Source organism: Pantherophis guttatus, chromosome 2, assembly GCF_059756535.1.
Source record: "Pantherophis guttatus breed Tessera chromosome 2, ASM5975653v1, whole genome shotgun sequence".
Classification (NCBI taxonomy): Eukaryota; Metazoa; Chordata; class Lepidosauria; order Squamata; family Colubridae; genus Pantherophis; species Pantherophis guttatus.
In genome coordinates this window covers 93,002,646-93,017,390 of record NC_142064.1, presented here as the reverse complement: position 1 = coordinate 93,017,390, position 14,745 = coordinate 93,002,646, and the positions used below count along the sequence as shown (strand labels likewise).

At 38.0% G+C, this 14,745-nt stretch overlaps 1 long non-coding RNA gene across 1 annotated transcript; it reads left to right on the top strand.

Moving 5' to 3' along the window:
• Window positions 1-4,026: 4,026 nt before the first annotated feature.
• LOC148115202 (uncharacterized) lies at window positions 4,027-14,465 on the top strand. The gene is made up of 3 exons (XR_015731910.1): window positions 4,027-4,087; window positions 11,559-11,613; window positions 14,386-14,465. It is a non-coding gene; the product is annotated as an uncharacterized LOC148115202 (long non-coding RNA).
• The last annotated feature ends 280 nt before the right edge of the window (window positions 14,466-14,745 follow it).

Genomic DNA, 14,745 nt, shown 5'->3' with positions numbered 1-14,745 from the left:
ACTCTCCATACACATGACCTGGTCCCAGTGGTGGGATCCTTCCGGTTTAACAACTGGTTTAGTGATCACGCTCTTTGCGTGCACAGATCAACAAAAAATCACCTTCTGCGTTAGTGCTAGGGAATTAAATTGCTTATTTGTAACCTATGACTATCATTAAGTGTTGTACCTTATGATTCTTGATGAACATATCTTTTATTTTATGTACACTGAGAGCATATGCACCAAGACAAATTCCTTGTGTGTCCAATCACACTTGGCCAATAAAGAATTGTATTGTATTGTATTGTATTGTATTGTATTGTATTGTATTGTATTGTATTGTATTGTATTGTACTCTACTCTACTCTACTCTACTGTATTCTATTCTATTCTATTCTATTCTATTCTATTCTATTCTATTCTATTCTATTCTAAAACAGCTGAGGTGCAGCAATCTGTTCTGCTGCGATAATCAGCTGTGAAGATAAAGGTAAGTAAAATGCAAGGGTGAGTGGGTCAGCTGATCGTCGGAGCGAACCTGTTCACTCCCAGCTGATTGTTGGAGCTACCGGTTTGCCCGAACCGGTAGAATCCCACCCCTGCCTAGTCCCACACAATTTGCAATATTCCCTCTGTTCAGCCTCTCTCCACCATGAATTTTAGCTACCAAAAAGCCTCTTGATGTCATGAGCCACTCTCATTTTAATTGCTCTTTGTTTTCTGACTATTAGTAGCCAAAGCGGAGGAAATCACATAGAGATACCAGAGCACAGTTACTGGTCGATAGTGCACAGTGTCAAGGTGCAGAACTCAACCTGAAATGCCATTTTGGGCAGCAACTCCATTAGGCTTAAATCACCCAGCTACATATTGCAGCAATACAAACCATTAGTAGTTTGTTTTGTTTATTAAACACATTTATATAGATGCCCAATGTATAGTGACTCCTTGTGATGTCATATATGGAGTCGGAGTGACTGAATGGAGCTGAGGGTTTACTGGTTGGATGCCCTTCCTGATGCCTACACGGAGTTTACAGCAGATATTTTCTCTTTGTGCCCAGAGAGAGAAATATCTGCTGCGGCTTAGGATCAATCTCACAGGCTCCTGATTTTGAGGCAAAAGCTCCACCTCTAGGCCACCATGTTGTTCATGTGATATCTTATATATGTCTTTGATTTATATTCACCTTCATTCAGGAGATCAAGTTCCTCCTGTTTCCCCCTCAAAATTAACCCTGTAAAGTAGAATGGATTGAGTGGCTAGCCCAAAATCATCCAGTGAACTTTCCCAGCTAAAAGGGACTGTCCCATTTCTAGATCAGCATCTTGACCACAGTATCCTAAAATGTGTATTTTTATGAGCATGTGCACTCAATTTGTCACTGAATTTTACATTCAACAAGCTGCTGGGGCAGATTCCTTTAACAAAACATATCTGAGAAATTGTAACAAACATCCCTTGCGGCTTGTTTTTGCCTTTTCTGAACTGCAAATCAAATTTAAAAGGTCACCTTGACAAGAATGTGCATTTGATTTCTTTAAAATAGACCACTTATTTTCTCCACAATTAATGAGATTTATTTGGTATTTTTCAGATTTATAACCATTTGAACATCAGGAGTAAACGAGGACTTGAAGATTTCTGTAGCCCAGACCTATATAGCATGTGCGATCTACAAATTAAATAGAGAACTGGAAATGTTGCAGAGAACTGCAACATTTAGAAGTCAGCCCAGGATTGGATTAACATCTAATTTTGGTTATCTGCAAACTCTTTTAGAGATTTTTAGGCACTGGACATATCATTAAAAATGGAGGGTAGGCATTAAGTCAATGTGATGAATAAGAATTTGGGCAAGCTGGTTGCTATTATTGCTGAAAGCTTGCAGAAGTGATTTTTAAATGCAGATCATCCATCTTGCTCAATCAATGAAAATTTTTCTATTACCTCTGTTGACAGATATAGGTCCAGTTTCCATGTAACCAATATTCAAAATAGTGGTTTTATTATTTACAATCATGTCACTCTACTTTTTCTAGCTAATTAGGAAGTCCATAGCAAACATCTCATCCTTTATCCTTTTCAAACAAGCTAGGAATTATAAACCAGACTTCAGATGCTAACGTAAACCAGGGATAAACTGGGAAATCATAGAATATTTATGAATGCTAGTCAATTCATGCTAATATTAGCTGTACTTGCTTATAATAGCTGAGTGAAGTAGCTAGAAAGTGTGCAACAGCACACTTATTATAAACGGCAACCCAGAATGTACAACAATTTTGCTTTTTATTATAATATACAAACTGATACTTATGAAAATCACTCTCCTAGATGTTTGTTACCAAGCTAACAAATACTAATGTAGAGCAGCAGTACTCAAAGGCTGGTCTGGGGACCCCTGCAGTCCCTGATGCCTTTCAGGTGGTCCAGAAAGTGTCAAATAAATAAATATTTAAACATTTCTCAGTTTCTAAGTTCTCATTCAGTGCATATCTATGGAAAACTCTTTGGGGTTCTCAGTCAGTTTTAAGAATTTTAAGATGTCCTGAGGCCAGAATGTTTGAGAACATGATCTGTGACTAGTGGTGATACTCAATTTTTTTTTACTACTGGTTCTGTGGGTGTGGCTTGGTGGGCGTGGCAGGGGAAGGATACTGTAAAATCTCAATTCCCACCCCGCTCCAGAGGAAGGATACTGTAAAATCTCCATTCCTACCCCACTCCAGGGGAAGGATACTGTAAAATCCCCATTTCCTCCTGATCAACTGGGATTGGAGAGGCAGAGAATAGATGGGGGCGGTGCCAGTCAGAGGTGGTATTTACCGGTTCTCCAAACTACTCAAAATTTCCACTACTGGTTCTCCAGAACTGGTCAGAACCTGCTGAAACCCACCTCTGTCTGTGACCAGGTTTTTCATTGACTGGAGAAGAAGAAGGGTATAAGTTTAGAGAGATGCTGTCCCAAACGACATCAAAGAATGATAAATAGTCATCTCAACCCTGGACAGCAACTCCAGCAAATGAGCTGCTCCAGCAAAATAGCTGTTAAATGAAACCTAAAACGAATATGGGGAATGATTAAATTCTATTTTGTTTTGTTTATAATCGAGCTTTACAAACAGTTTAGATAACACATTGACTTAACTGAGGACACAGCTGCTCTTACGTTTCTTTCTCTTATAATCCCACCTACCCTTTCTTCATCTTCTTTTCTTTTTTTTTCTCTTTTAAAAGGAAATTGCTAAACTTCATTGCTGTTTGGCATCAGGTTCTTGCAACAGCAGTTTGCTGGCAAAGAAATGTTAAATGTTTAATTGATTGAGTAAGTGACTGATACATAATTCTTCTGTGGGATTGAAAAGCTCTATGACAGCACCTCGGCCTGTGATGCTTAAAATAAGGAGCAAACGTTCTAATGAGAAAAATAATAAATATTTTCTTTGCATTTGTGGGTTTTTTCAGCTAAGCAGGAAGTTCAGTGGTGTAACCCCCTCATTAGTGTACATAGGAAGCATCTCATGTGTCATGCGTTGATAATCTCTTTAATGCTTCTCCTAGTCTGATGAAGTAGGTGATAAATAATATCCTTTTCCAGGCTATGTTCACATCGGTACAATCTTGTCTGTACAAAACTTGTAACTACGAATATCTTTAATTTATAAACGGTGGTTTCATGTTTTACAGGAAATGGTAAAAAGTAGGCATATGAGTCATCCCTACATTTGTGTTTTGTGTTTCCAAGGTAATAGGAGAAGGGGAATCTCTTTTGGGAATCTACAAACAGAATTGACTAGAACCTATTTTAAATTGCAATTTTTGGTTTGCATTTAATAGCAAGCCAGAAATCTGTTAAAGTGAGACCAAAGTCTACCTTAGGGAGGAGGGGGGGGGCTTCTTGAGCACATTCCTAGAGGTAAGTCTGAATTATGGTTTACTATTACATGTGAACTTCTTCCATGCACATGTGAATTGGCACAAGTCATTGTGCATTCTTCTATGTTGGGTATTTCTTAAAACTGGAGGCGCAACTTCTACACAAATGTCTGTGCCAGGAACTCGACTCCAAAAAGTGGGGAGAGGCAGAACAAAACCAAAGCAGGTATGACTGCATGTACACAAATTTAACTAAAATCACTCTAATTAAATATAATTAGTATGATTGCTCCCTGGTTATGTATTTAATGTTTTCCCTCCTCCTTTCTCTCACACTTAAATTAGAGACTGATGACATCTTTTGGAAGGGCTCTGAAGGCTGCATTCCAGGCTTCAAATGGGTTTTCTTTTAAGGGTTGTACAGCTAAGCATTGCATTTGTTTCATGGTAGATTGTCTAAATGTAATTTTTTAAATGAATAGTTTATTCAAGTTTGGAGGGTGGGTTGTTGGTGTACCCATCTAAACCAAGGGTCCCCAGTCCCAGTCCATGGACCAGCCCGGTCCGTGGCAGGCCAGAAATTGAACCCCACAAACAAGTGAAGCCCCATCTATGGGGTTCAGGCAGCACACAAAACCACGCCCCCTCCGGTCTACAGAAAAAACTCTCTCCACAGAACCGGTCCCTGGTGCCCAATAGGTTGGGGGGGGGGGGCGCTGCTCTAAACTTTCTCAAGGAAAAGCAGTATATAAAACAATTTTTTTAAAATAGCAACCAGCCAGTTGCTAACACCAAGACAAAAGACCATCACTAAAAGAAATACAGTTTAAATGTAGTAATGCAAGACAAAACACAGATTCACCATTGAAGGTAATAGTCTACAGCAGTGTTTCCCAAACTTGGCTATTTTAAGATGCATGGACTTCAATTCCCAGAATTCCCCAACCAGTATGCCTGGTTGAGGAATTCTGGGAGTTGAAGTCCATACATCTTCAAAGGGTCAAGTTTGGGAAACACTGGTCTACAGCATCCACATAGTCACATGATAAAAGTTCAGATGTTTAGCAACTGATTCATATTTATGATGGCTGCAGTGTAATCAGAGCCTGTTAATGTATGAGGGATTGTGAGTTCTAGTGGTGTCTTGGACACAAAGCTAGCTTGAGCCCATCACTCTCTCTTAGTCCTAGGAAGCAGTCAATGGCAAATCACTTCTGAAATTTTGCCAGGAAAACTGTGAGGACTAGTCCAGGCGGTTGCCAGAAGTCACTATGCTATACGAAAATGACCTAGACTGTTGGGGACAATATGCTGATGCTATAAACCTCTTAGAGAGGGTTGTAAAAGCACTATGAACCTGAATATAAATCTAAGTGCTATTGCTATATACTCTGAGTATATATATATATATTGCTATATACTGTGAAAACAAGAATAAGCAAAAGATACAATGCCTGAAGCAATCCAGAATCAGAATTGTTATACAAGAGCCTCTAAGTAAAGTGAGAATGGAAAAGGGCAAAATCAATAGCCAAATATGAGTAGCAATGTAATTTATGGTTGTTTAGAAGTCAATCTGTATGTCAGCGCTTTTAAAAAAAATAATTGTGCAATTGAAACAGTTGGAAGCTGAATCTCAAAGTGGAGCTCCTTTCCTTTCCTTTCCTTTCCTTTCCTTTCCTTTCCTTTCCTTTCCTTTCCTTTCCTTTCCTTTCCTTCTCTCCCCTCCCCTTTTCTTTTCTTTTCTCTTCTTTTTTCTTTTCCCTGAATGGATCTGAATGTATCAGTCCCAGACTGATTCTCTGCAGCTCTGTAGTGAAAACCAATGTCAGAACAACTATAATAATAAAAAACAAAGCAAAGCAATTCCCTTTTTAAAAAAAGCTATGATGAGGATGGGATGGAAAGGTACTGATTTCATTGACTAAACTGACAGCTCTGCTCAATCTGAGAGACCTTTGTGCTCAGCTTAATTCCACTGGACTGGTGGTGAACATCTTGCTGTTAGGAGTGATACTCTTGGTTTTATTATTCACTCTGCTGTGCTGCTATCTGATCCCTTCCTGAGTAGTTGCATAACAATTTTGTGTTTGTAAATTGTTTTAGCCAATAGACTTGTCCTAACAATTTATTTATTGGATGAAAAAAGACATACGATGTAAATTAATCCTTTAAATTTATGCTAAAATCCCAGCTTTGTTATATTCAAGAAAGGAATCTCATAATAGGGCACCAGTGTGGTATTGTGATAAAGACGCTGGGTTAGGAGTGGGAACACACTGGATGACTCTGAGCTTGTTACTTTCAATCCAACCTACTTCACAGGGTTGTTCTTGTGAGGAAAAATGTGAGCAATTTCTACAGTATGTGCTCTGCTTTGAGACCCTCTACGAAAGATGGAATGAAAATCAAATAAACATATAGTTCTTTCCATTTGTTCAAAACTCTCCCAGAGAGTGGGCCAAGCCTACTTTTCTCCATATTCTGTTCACAAACTACAAAATCGCAGCCACATAAAAAACACAAAGGATGCAGCTTATAGTGCAACTCCTACGATGATTTCTATAAAATTTGGGAATCTCCATTCCTGTAAAGAGCTTTCTTGTTCATTTCATCCCACTCTGCTGAAAAACAAAACAAAACAAAACAAACCCAAATGCACCCATTCTATCCAGAGAATGAGAATCTTACACGGAGTCAGCTTGAATTACTTCTGGAGTCACCATTTCCGGATCTGATCAGATGCTTTCTTAATGCCAAGGGCCCACCAGCACTAAGGAGTGGAAACAGAAGTTGTATGCTACTCATGCAAAAACAAGCAAATAGACAAAAGAGCCGGCAGTTGTTTCCCATGGGAGAATGGTCTTGGGCTAGTGGAGATTGGTGAATGGCATGCATAGACCCTTCTTCTAGGATTTCTGTTATCATTCCCTTCAAATTGCATCTCTTTTCATGCGACTTCCAAACACATATTTAGAACTTTGAAAAAAGAGAACATGACTTTGATGGAAAGGTTGAAAACTTCCATCCTGCCCATTATCAGGCAAGCTGAGTATTTCCCTATAATAAATGGCAAAATTAGTGGGCCCTTCAATTTTAAAACATGTAAAAATAGAAGCCAATTGTTTCAAGAGTTACTCCATAAAATGTCTCCAAATTTTCATTTGGTTTGGATTTTTTTTTAGCTGATTGCCAATTGGTATTGGTGGAATTTATTAAATTATTCCTCTGTATTTAAAAGACAGGCATTAACTTAAAAATCTGAATCTTAGCAGAGAGTCCTAACGTACCCAAGAAGTAAGAACGCCCTTTCGGCAACCAACACAGCACTCCAAAGATAACCATTAACAAGAAATATCAATATTTTGAGAAAATGAATTAACATCAGATGTACAGTTCATTTCACTGTATTTCCAGAACTTGAGCTGGCTGTCTGTGAATACAACTCCCATAGCACTATTCTCTCCTTCTCTCTGTCAGAGCAATCACTGTTGCCTGGATATTTAACTTAATTGGTTTTCTGCTCCCATGGCCATCAATGGTTGACTGTGTGCACTTTCATGTTTTATGAATTCCTTGTTTCTCATTTACTTTGATGTAACTTCTGTTGTATCCAAGAGGAGCCACCCTCCCCAAGTTATCTTACAGAGTACTACTCAATAGAACGTTACAGAAGAGCTCGCTATTTCCAAAATAACAAAAGATAGGTTTGCATGCTTCAGTTCCCCAGGAGAGAAGCAAAGGATCATCAATCTAGCAAGCTGCTAGAGAGGTCAACGGACTGCTTAGTCAGCTGTCTAATCCATTATCTCTTTCAAATGGTCCCAGATTTTTTAGTAAAAGAGGACTGTATACTAACTTGACATTAAAACTGTAGATAGCTGCAACCCTTTAAAAGAAGTGGAGGCATTTCGGGACACAGCTTGAAAACAAAGGGGTTTCTTGCTTAACTGTTTACTTTGTCATTATTCTAACTTTTGATTCTATTGAAAGAAAAGAATACAGATCCAAATAAAATTTAAAATGAGGTGGTCGCTGCATTATTTTTCGAAAGGTTTTGTGGCAGTTTAGCAGCTCCAATATTCTAGGCTAATGCTTACAGTTGCATTAATAAGAATTCAAGATTTTCAAGAATGCAAATATTTGCAGAAATGCAAATATACATTCAAGAAAGCAAATATCGCAATGGGAGCTAATGGTTTGGAGTATGCCTTCTTTTCACAACAGCATTTCCAGTGAGTGGATGAACTGACACAGTTATAAAAGACAAAGAATCTGTCTAATTTTTGACAAACCATTTTCTTTTCGGTAAATGCTGTATGAAGCAACACATTTTAAAATCTTAATTAAAGGAAGCACTACCGGTAATCCATCAGGGCCTCTATTCATATATTATGATTATTCACGGAAAGGCTCAAGATGCCTTAATAGGAAATCTTTTGTAAAGTGACTGCAGAACCCAGCTTTTCATGAAACACTTACAGTACATTAACTTACATTAAGATTACATTAACAGGCTCTTTCCAAGTCTAAAAGTACTTATTCTCCAAAAAACTAGGAAGGCTCCCTTCTGAATTATTTCCCTTCTGCAGTTGGAGATATTTCTTTTGTGTTGGTTGTCCCATCTGTGGCTCTTCCTCCTGTCTCCCTTGTCCTTTCCCATGTAGGCCATAGTACAGAAAATTAGTTACTATACCTCATCTTTCCATTAGACACATTGTGTTAGAATATTGGGTTTGTTCTATTAAAAACCCACCAGATCACTTGATTTTACCTGGCACTGCGCTACTGCAAGCCCAGTTCCCTTTCTGCACACAACCTAGTTAGAGGAATGATATAATGCTGGATGATACATGGCTGTTTGATGTTACTGCTGGGAATAAATGTTAAGAACAAATCTTATTTGGAAGCAAGAGGTATTTTGATATATTACTGTGCATGGTATCTCAGAGGGTGAGGAAAAATCAGATTGCCAGGTTTTATATTTATTTTCAGGAACTTGTTTAGACCCTATGGAGGGCCCGCTGGAACGGTGGAGAGCACCTTAGGGAGTTATTTCACCCATTACGCAGCCGTTTCGTAGGCAAGAGACTCTACCATTTGCACTCATCACAATAAACAATAAAAAATGCCTGTCCCTAGCTTAGTTTATTCTGTTCAATCAGCCAGGTATAATGTGGTGTATTTTATACACCATAAATAATGAGGTTGTAACTTATTATTACTCAGGAAAAAAGAGACAGAATTGTCAAGATTATCGCAGTGCAATCTGATCTGACTCAGAAGCAAATTTAGGGTTACTGGACATGGTTTGGGAAAGTCGGGGTAAGTGTTGCATGACAGCAAAGACATACAGAAAATAGCTACTTGTGAGATTTTTACAATTCGCATTGGAAAGCTTTAAGCAAACCCCACTAAACCTTACTAAATTAACCTTACATACTTCTTGTATGTATAAATATGAAACTTAGCATCCATTTTAGCCCTGGTGGCACAGTGGTAGAATGCAGTATTGCAGACTAACTCACTGCTGCTCACTGCCAGTTCAATCTTGACCGGCTCAAGGTCGACTCAGCCTTCCATCTTTCTGAGGTGGGTAAAATGAGGACCCAGATTGTTGGGGGCAATAGGCTGACTCTGTAAACTGCTTAGAGAGGATTCTCAAGCACTATGAAGTGGTGTATAAGTCTACAGAAAGTGCTATTGTTATTGTTATTTCCTTTCATGCAGTTTACAACATGCCGCAAATGTACAAACAGCAAGATGATTATATCCGAAAGACCGGAGACATTACTTTCTAACAGTTACAATTAAAAAAAAAATAGTGCAGGCTTAACTGTAAAATCATTACTTTAAATTATCCTGTTCATTTGATGAATGTTAATATAAAAATGTTCTAAAGAAAAGACTGTGTACATTAATAGAGAATGATCCTTTCTCTTATAGATTGTTTCTGAAAACCTCTTTTTATTAAACAGTAAAAATAATAACAATAAAAGGTTTGGATAACCTATATGAAGAATATTGCTTTAAATTCTATGTGATAAATGTTGCTTTGCAGAAGGAAAAGGAAGTCAGAAGGCGTTGGTGTATTAACCAGCCCTGGGTCCAATTTTAACTTCTTATTCAGTAATGGATAGAGGCCTCAAAGTTGGCTTTGCAATTGTGTGATTAACAGAGAATGGTAGGGCTAACAGATTTGGGACCACTGGACAATCACCAGGTGAGAGTTTTCTGTAATATTTCAATTCCCATTTAGTGGTCATCCAGAATTTTCATCTGGTAATCTTAGCAAAATGAGTTTACATCTCTCTCCTAACCTGGTACCACTTTAAAGATTTATATAATTCAGGGTTTATAATCAGTCTCTCTGCTTTGTTACTCTTTTGTTGTTCAGTTCTCTTGATTGCTATGTGCCTCAATGGACATTATTTCCCCAAGCAAGACTGTTTGTCACTCACTGTTTTGAATTCTTGTGAGGTCCTGCTTGTGTCATCAGTGATCAGATCTAGCTACCTTGACTTCTGTCAGCTTCTTTTTGTTGTGGTTCATTTTTCCAAGCTTCAGGATTTTATCTAATGATGCCTGCCTTTGCACCATGTGTCCAAAACAGTCAGGTTTGGCTTCATTATTAGTGCTTTTAGTGAACAGCCTGGTTTTATTTAACTAGTACAGAATCATTTTTTCTTCTTGTGTTCTAAGATAGTCTCAATAATTTTCTCCAGCACTATAACTCAACTCTCTTCTTTGTTTAGCCTTTCTGATGGGTCACATATTATAGCCATATGTTATAACTGAGGGAAAAAACATAGCACTTGTCGTCAGTGTCATGTCTCTCCATTTTAATATTTTGCATAGATTTGCTATATATTAATACCGTGCTGTATAGAAATCTAAAGCTGGACTTCTTTTACTCCAAATAATAGAGTTAAAAAAAAAGCTTCCTTCAACTTCTGTACCTGGAGAGACTGAAGGTCTTTATCAGCACCGTTCAAATCATTTTGTTTATGAGTTTACAGTACTTAGTATTTTCAGCTTCTGTTTTAGAAGTGGTGATCATTCCTCAAATATAATTAAGTGAGCATCCTTGAAGTTGCTTGGTTTTATTTAACTTAAATTTATTTGTTTCTAATTTTGGTTGTTCATTTCCAGTAACTACTCAATAATTATTGACCAATGAAAAGGATAAGTCCCCATTGGTTTTGAGTTAGAGGAAGATTTAGGAGGGTTTTTTTTAAAAAAAATATATTTTGTACTGTTGCAATATTTATTTTTCCCAAACATGCTACCACTTCCTATTTTAGTTCTGTTTTTCTTTGCAAAATCTACCTGGGTTTTCTATTAACTGGAGTGATACCCCCTTACCAACCTTCCCAGGGGTGGGTTCTAAATTTTTTTATTACCGGTTCTGTGGGTGTGGCTTATTTTGTGGGTGTGGCTTGATGGTCATGTGACAATTCTTTAGGATTTAGCAGAGGTACTGGTCTACCAGGCTTTTAACTGCTTGCAGAGCTGTACCGATGTACCCATTTATTTTTGCAGGCACTGATCTACTCATGTATTTTTGCAGGCACTGATCTACTCATGTATTTTTGCAGGCACCGGTCTACTCATTTGTTTTCTTTTAACACTGATCAGTTGTAGGGTGGCCCTTTGAAGCCCCGCAGCAAGAGTTTAAACAGTTTTTTTCCCTCTAGCCATCAGCTGGGACTCAGGAGACAGCAATAGATTGGAGGTGGAGCCAAATAAAAGGTAAGAATAATGCGGGGAGTAGGGGGGGAGGGGGGAGGGGGCAGAACCGGTTCGGTGACATCATATTGTCACCGCTACCAGCTTGGCGGAACCGGACGGAACCCACCAGTGAACCTTCCCCCTCCCAGTCATGTATATAAAGTAAGTTTTTTAAGTTTAAGTGCTTGCCATATTTTGGATTAGGATTTATATGAAGCTTTTTTTTAAAAGTAGTGATCTTTTTCAGAAAGTGATCAATTTTTACATATTGTGTGTTAACAGGTCCTTTGCGTTGCATTCATTACATCTTTGCAATATTATCCTGTGCTGATTATAATATCAGTTTGGAAATAGGCACAAACAATTTATGACTATTAAATCTGGCCATCTGAATATATATTTCATCCAGTCCTTATAATACTGGAGGACCCTTAAACTTTATCACCAGCTTAATTTTTATAACCTTTATAAAATATAAAAATTATTCATTGAAAGATTAATAATATTATGCAAAAGAGTCTCTTTTTACCATTTTATGTAGCCTTGCTGAAGAATACTATTCACATTTGTGCATATAATAAAAACAATAATTTTAAAAGGGTTCTAGTTTCTTTGGAAATATATAGCATCAGTGCATTTATCTATAGTATTTTATCTGCTTTGTTTATAAGCCGAGAGTTATAGAATCTTTCTTCACTAGACAAAATGTTTCAAAAAAAAAAATTGAAATATAATTTTGTGCAGCAAACTAGAGTGTTTATTAATTGTGAAAATGGCTACAGTTCCAACGAATGTCAGTATATTAGGAATGAGATGGCAACAGGATTGAAAAATGTAAAAATGTATCCCAATTGGAAAAAAAGGTATTTTAAGTGTATATTTTGAAATTGCTTTTTAAAATAACATATAAGGTGCCTTACTCATTTGGCTTGCTCATCATAATATTTTACCCTTTTATTCACAGAGAGGAAAAGAAAGTGTGGGACCTGAGCAAGTCACAGGAACTATGAGTTATATTCTATGTATTTGTCTATGCTTGTCCTAAGCATTTGCATGAATCATTTGTACTTGTTTATATAGCATTCTTTTTATCATAAGCCATCCACAATCATTCCTGTAAAGAGACATTTATAGTATGATTCTATATATGTTTGTTTATATCTAACCCTAAGATTTATGACCTATTCATATGAGTAGGAATATGGTTTAGGGTTTATTCATCTCGAAAGGAATTGCTTCACAAGGCAAGTCTATTTAGAGCACGAGCTGTAAGGTCTCTACACTTGTTCTAGCTTTTATACCAGAATTTCCTTTCTAGGATTCTGATGTAGTCCTCTCCTCTCCTCTCCTCTCCTCTCCTCTCCTCTCCTCTCCTCTCCTCTCCTCTCCTCTCCCTCTCTTTCTAAACTACCGAATTTTTCAGCATATAAGAAGCTCCGGAGTATAAAACACACCTTATTTTGGGGGGAGAAAAATAAGAAAAAAAAAAATCTGCCTCTGCCTACCAGCATCCATCGGTATTCATCTGGCTAGTGTCCTTGCAGCAAACAGCAAACAGCCTGGTGGGCTTCAGCACATTAGCCTGATTCAGCACGAGTAGCTGATTGGCAGGTGGATCGCCTCCCAGAATACCCCCAATCAGCTGTTCCCAGAGGTGAACTTTAGCAACAAGTTTGCTGGTTGTGAACGCACATGCGCCTCGTTGGGGCAGATACGCAGCTTCAAAAATGTAGCTGATCTTCACAGGGTGTGCCAGTGAGTACAGCAGGGGAAGCACGGAATCAGTCCGGCAAGGCAGCAGCTGTTCCAGGTTTTCACTTTGGCCTCTGTGCCTTGCTTTTTCATCCTCCGAAATCTCAGTTTGAGAGGCTGCCTTTGCAAAGAGAAGTTCCTTTGCAAACGGAGCTTTTGGAGGCTGCTTGAGAGACTCTCCATTTGAGAGGCTGCATTTACAGCCTCCAAAAGCTTCAAAAGCTCCATTTGAGAGGATGCATGGAGGCCAAAGGGTGGGCCCAGGGGTGAAATGCTCCCGGTTTGGACTGGATCACTCAATCTGGTAGCAATGGTGGTGGGTGATTTGGAGAACCGGTATCAAAAACCTCTGCCCCCCCATGCCCAGCTGAGTCGCGCAATCATCAGAGGATTTTTTTTTTACTTTTAAAAGCATTTTTTCTACAATCTCTTCAGCTGAAAAAATGCTTTTAAAAGTAAAAAAAAAAAGTCTCTGATGATCGCGCGGCTCAGCTGGGATCGGCCGAAGAGGTTGTAGGAAAAAAAAAGCCTTTAAAAGCCTCTGATGATCCCAGCTGAGTTGCTTGATCGTCAGAGGCTTTTAAAAGCATTTTTTTCTGCAACCTCTTAAGGTTGTAGAAAAAATGCTTTTAAAAGTTAAAAAAAAAATGGCCATGCCCACCCAGTCACATTACCCCTCCCTCCCCCACCAAGCCACGTCCACAGAACCAATAGTAACAAATTTTACATTTCACCACTGGTGCAGATTAAAATATTAGAAACAGTCAGGTTTTCAAAGCTCTGTGTAAACTTCACCACATGAACTACAGTTGAGACCCTTGATATTGGAGGAGAGAGAAAGATTCAGTTCTCTGATAAATTAAGTAACCCTGTCTTGTGTTATTAGGGATAATAGAAATTGTACAATAAATAAATGGCCTGATTTACAAATATGAAGCATATACAACTAAATTGTTCATTCATTTCCTATTACCCATGTCTTTTTCTTCCATATCTTGTCTTTTCTCCCTCCATTCCCTTTCCTGTTCTTGAAATGTACAGTGGATTCCTATGCATGCTTCCTTCACCAGATTTATAAGGATAAAGAGGACTTAGAACTGCAGCTAGATTGGAGTCTTTTCTTCTTAAATATTCTGCAATGTGATGGTAATGATAATAGTAATGATGATGATGCTTTTTTGGGGTATTGCTTAGCGGTTTTTTTTAAAAAGCCTATATACCTTTTAAAAAAATAGTTCAAAATGAAATGTAGAACTTGAATTCAATTGTTATCATTTTTATGGCTTTAAAAAAAGATCCAGAAAAACCTAACTTTAAAAAAGAATTGTAGACTTTCTTTTCACATGCAGTCTTGATTCTGTTCTCCCATATTCCTGCCCATAAAACTGGAGGATATGTAGA